Source organism: Prosopis cineraria, unplaced genomic scaffold (assembly GCF_029017545.1).
Source record: "Prosopis cineraria cultivar Desert tree isolate PC_DT_omini unplaced genomic scaffold, ASM2901754v1 PC2, whole genome shotgun sequence".
NCBI lineage: Eukaryota > Viridiplantae > Streptophyta > Magnoliopsida > Fabales > Fabaceae > Prosopis > Prosopis cineraria.
Window position 1 is genome coordinate 11,912,642 of NW_026555333.1, and position 6,000 is coordinate 11,918,641.

A 6,000-nucleotide genomic window follows, 5' to 3' on the forward strand; every position below is an offset into this window, starting at 1 on the left:
CAAAATCTGGAATGTCCTTTTGACTCTGACTCTTTCTTTATGATTTGAAGATTTAGAAGGAATGAATATCGGGAAATATCTAAATTTCTTTCGGTGACTGCGAAAAATAATTACTAATGAAAACCACCCTCAAAATAGAATTTAATTTTAAATTGTTAATTTGATAAAAGTTAAATTATTTATTTCATACATAATAATTGCGATATTTAGTAATCAATTTTAAAAAAGTTATAATCATAAACGCACAATATCTTGTATGATAGCACAAATAAGCGTCTAATTTTAATCCTCACCAAACTTCCATAGCTGGAATCCAGACCCATGCATCCCCTCTCTCTCTCTATTTATCCCCCTCTCTCACTCATTCTCTGCGCATGAGTTTCACTTTGTCGGAATAAAAGCCGAAACGCAGCACTTTCTTCGACTTATTCCCATCACATAATAATGCCCAGAACCTCAATTTCAGATGGCTGCGAGCTAACTTGCTTTGAATTACAAACCTATATATCGGAAGCTTTCATCTTTTGTGGGGATTGCTGTCTGGTCCAAAGACCTATGACACTCATAAATCACACTCAACAGATGGTGTTCTCGTAAATCATTACATCACGATATAAATGTTTTGTGTGCGCGTGTCCGTGCGTGTCTAAGGTGTCTCTTCGGACCAGGCTTCATTCCCCTCAACTACTGCTTCCATCATCGATGATTCAACTCAAGATCTCCAGGTGAGTTTTGAATCTGATGATGAATTGATTCATTTTCTATTCTAGTATTACCTTGTTCCTTCTTTGTTTGTGGGTATATATATTGAGGATTCAGTTTCTGTTATGTATGGTATCGACATAACTGGTTGATTAGGCGCAATGATGAGAGTTTTGAATATATGTGCTTATGTCCTTGACCTTTAACAGTACGACAGGCAAAAGGCATCCATGATCATTCCCTTTTTGAATACATCTTCATATCTTCATTTTAGGATCATTATGTTCTTTGATCTTGATCAGTCAGCTGTCTCTGTCCAATCCTTGTCCATCATTAATCAGATCAGAAGTTCACTGCAGAATCTGCAGCGCTTCTTACCATTTTCTAGCTTCCTAGGGTTTTCATACCTAGTCACCGACCTAGACTTTTAAGTTTTTATTTTCAACGTGATATCCATGGATCCACCAATTAACCTGAAAAAAAAGCAAATTAACTTTCAGTTTCAACTGTACTCGTATGAATTCATCATTACTGTATATTGCATATTAATTAGTCGGTGTGATGACTGGATTTCCTGGCTGCAACTCTGCATGCCATCTGTATATCTGTCATGGCTTTATCATCAGTATATGTCTTTTTATTTTATTAAATTTCATTAAATATATTCGCTCTGAGTGGAAGACATGTATAGATAGAGAAGGAGGATGGGAGTGAAGCAATTAGGCTTTGACACATTATTCTGTAGAATAGATTCTATTTTATTACCCTCTTTTTCTCTTTTTATAAAGGAGGTATCTTTGTGCTGTCTTTTGAAAAATCTATCTTTTGATTCCTCCTCTTTTTCAATTATATACACATTTCATCTTCTCCAAAATACATCCACTTTAAGCGCTGTTGCCAATGGCTATAAAATACATGGAATAACCTTTCGGCAGTACGTGGTAGACATATATGAAGCCTCAGTCACGTCGTATTGCCGGCTTCAGGCCGATAAAGGAAAATGAGAGACAAGGCAACTTAATTAGGTTGAGTCATTTCACAAAAAAATACAAACTTGTTGCTGCTAAAAACCATGATTAAAGTGAACTAATAAACAGTAAAAAGAATCATGACCTGCGCAAATTAAGCAAATCTGAAAGAGCAGTTCTCTTCATGCAAGTTGTCCCCCTCCTGTATATCTTAAGTAAGATTAATTAACGTAAGCAGACACAATGCACTGTATCTGGATATCTATTAGCTATATCAGATCAGTCTTTCAAAATCATAAAAATACAAGTTGATTGAAGGGAAGATGCAAGGTAGGGTTCTATGAGAATTGTGAAAAGGAAGTTTAATAAAAGGACTGATAAGTGCATATAAAGGACGTGTTTATATAAAAGGAAGCTCAATACATGAGGTTGACTCAGAGCACATGTTTTCTTTTTCTTGTCTCTGGATAAAGAGATTCCGATCTCTCGTACATTCCTCAGCAAGAATTACCAAAGAAACTGTTATTGACAATACCCATGAAAGCTTTCTGCAGAAATCTGCTTTACTCATTGCCATCTTGCTCTTTTAATTTGCTTCCATGAATGCAGCTTCCTCATATATAGTTACAGGTTTGCAAATTGATATTCTAAAGTATTGAGAAAACTAATCATGGTCACCTCACTATAGTGGGTTGCGGATGCGCAATACACGGACAAAAGTAAAAGCATAAATTTTTTTTTTCTGCTTTTAAATGCAAATTATGCTGATACGGGTGGAACAGAAAGCGATCACTGGAAATGTAGGTTTCATGTTTCGCAAATTGTTTGTTAAGTTGATGACAAAATCATGCGTTTGCTTGTCACTTTCCCTTACTTGTACAGTTTTTTTAAAATAATTATTATTTAATCAATCTTTTTTTTTTTCAAAATCTATTTTGTTATATTGCGTAAGATTTGAGAATCGTTATTACTCATAAGGGTATCAGTCTGGACCCGTCTCAACTGACTGATATCGTCCCGATCATATCGGGACGCGTCTTGTCCTGGCCCAAAAATAATCGAGACGGGACAAGAAAGGGGTACGGAACACGAGATTATCATCGGAATGTCCCGTCCCGTCCCGAATATCATATATATTATTTTTTATTTTAAATATATTAATATAAATTATACTTATATTAATTATATCAATTATAATTTTAATACTTGTAATTCTTATTTAAAACTAAAGTTTTTTTATATTGATAATTTTAATGGTATGAAGTAAATATGGCAATATCTTTCTTTATAATATATTAATTATATTAATATAATTTATTCTTATATCTATCTATTTAATAACTTTTATTTATAATGTATTTCTTGCTTATTTTTAGAAGAGTAATTAGCTTAGTACATCTTCACTAAAGTAGAAGAACTATGATTTGATATTGTATTTGACTTGCCTGTAGTTGCTAATCTTATAGCATAAAGATCACTTATATTTGTTATTATAATATGTAGTTGTGATTAATATAATTCAATAACTAATTTTAAATTATTGTTATTTATGTGCTTGTGTTGTTTTGATTTTAAACTTAATAAATTATATGATTTAAAATTTTAATGAACGTTATTATTCAGATTTTTTTTGATATTATTTCATTTATCAGGACGACGAGACGTCTCGATCTTGTCTCAGTCCCATCTCGACTCTTAACGGAACGGGACGACTTTCGGGATGGGACGGGACACGAGACCAAAATTCAGTCCTGATCTTTTTTTGGGACGGGACACGGGATGGGGGTGTCCCAATTCCGTCCCGTCCCGTGAACACCCCTAATTACTCATTTTCATTAGGTTGCTGCGAGATTTTTTTTTTTTTGTAATTTAACAACATTGTATATAGAGAGAGGGAGAAAGTGTGTGTGTGTGACTGTCCCCATTTGATCAATAGAGGTGAGAATATGGGTTAACCCGATCCATATGGGTTAAGTGAAATATGATTTGGGTTGGTTTCAACCTGTTTTTATACAGGTTGAAAAAATTTGAACCCAACTCAACCTTTAAGAGTCGGCAAGCTAAATAAGCCAACATGCTAACCTATTTTTTATGATTTTTTTAAAAAACACACCTAAATAATAAATTTTAATTTGATATTTTTTTCATGATTCATTCTAGATATACCAAAATATTATTTTACAATGCTTGTACAAAATATATAAATTGATACAACTAAGTAAATCATATCTGATATGATTTATATTTACAAAATTTTTTCTTTTTTAAATTTTTTTAACAGTAATATAGGTTAAATGGGCTAACCTTAACCCATATAGTTCACGGGTTATGTGGTACGAGCCACAAAAACTCATTTTTATCTGGGTCAATTTTTTTCTAACCCAACCCAATCTTTATGACCGATTATGCAGGCTAGCTTCCATAACCCGATTCATATTCCTAGTTCTTTTGATCAATTAGGCGTGACAGGAGATAGTTTTCTTTTTACTTCCATTATATGAGTGCAGGACTTTCAAATTTGAAGCAGAAGGATAGTCAGTAGTCACCAACTAGTTTATTTAATCAGCACATTGATTTGGTTTTTTTTTTTTTTTGTATTTTTATTAAATAATGGTGCATAGAGCCCAAAATGACTCCATGGGCTATAGGCATTGTGGCCATTTGTAATTATTTTCATTCCATCCATATCAAATTTTACTAAATGAAGGATTGCATGCGCTCTTCTATTTTTTAAAATAAAAAGATATAGAAGGGGAAAATTTTCTACAAATTTATTTTCAAAATTTGTCTTCAGGCCCGGAAGGCCGGAATTTGGGGTTGCTGCGTTTTTTTCCTCTTTCAGGTCTAGTCATGGGTTGTGTATCCTCGAGGGTGTAAATTGCAAAAGGATGAGGGAATCGGCCTAGGAAAGTCCTAGTGGGCTACGTTTCATCACAACAACCCAATGGGCCATAATCCAATAAGATTAAAAATTCATGGGCCTTTGCCTGTGGAGACGAGTGGGCTGAAAAGTAAAACGAGGGTTGGGGATGAAAGACTTCATTTTTTCTGCGAAAAAAATAGTGTAATTTTTCCCTTCTCTTTTTTTTTTTTTTTTTAAGAAATGAAAAGGCCACGAATGAACTCATTCAATGGAAAATTGGGGAAAATGACATGATCAGTAAATTAATTGGAGAAAAGGACTAAAATTGCAGAATAAGTAAGAAAAAGTGCATAATCATCAAAGGTAAATTATAGATTATAGAAGAAGATATAATATAATTTGCAGATTCTGAATTTGGTTCCTTCCCCAGTTAATTTAGTGATGAGTTCCTTTTGTCCAATTTTTTCAATTGCCCTCCCTACACAATCCTAATCGTAAGCAATATAAAGCGAGATTAATAAAAATAACCAAAATGGTGATATTTCTTATTTCACGTGGTGAGTATGAAGTCTTTGATTTGATGACAAGCCTTCCGTTGGATACCCCACAATCCTGACAACAAAAACACAAGCAGTTCAACAACACCTACCCAGGCTTCAGTATATCTTGAACGCGAGTGTTTAATTTTTTTCAGTATGTATGATCATTGTTATTAGCTTTAATGAGAAGTTGCGTGCGTAACCAGTAGACATTAATGAAAGAGTCCTGGACAATACATAGTCCATTAGTATAATAGCCATGTGAAGTGAGGAAATATTATTGAAAAAAGCTATTTACAAGAAAATCATATCTTTTACGTTGGTTGTCACATTATCACCATTATTACGCTGAGCCTAAATTTGAAAGGGTAGAGAGTAGGGCATGTTGGTTGCTTGGTGGTTGTTGTGAAAGGTAATTAAAGAGGCGTGCACAGGGAAGCATTTGTGTGGATCCAAATGCGGTACGAACGGGAAGAGTGAAATATCTTGGTGAACACTTCTACGAAGTTCTACAAGGGACTTTAATAATGATAACGATCAAAGCATACCCATCACTTTAACTATGTTTCGCAGGTTATATCGAGAACCTAACCTTAATTAATATATTCAATTATCCAGACTTTTTGGAGGAGCAAGAGCCAAGCCAACCTGCCAGCTTTTTCCTTCTTCCGTACTCGCGCTTTTCACGATGCTTCCTTTTCCGTTTTCATGTTTTACCTTTTCTTTTTTCATATTCTCCCTTCCTTTCTCTCTGATTTCTCATCTGTAATTACGGAAACTCGTCAGCTTTCCGGACAAATTTCCACCCGGGATCATTACTCCACCGTCAATAATCCGTCCAAATTTTCCCCCTTTGTCGTGCTAATTCAATTGGGGTTGATTTTTTGCAGTAAGTACACAATTGTTGGGTCAAAAAAAGTTGAGTCTC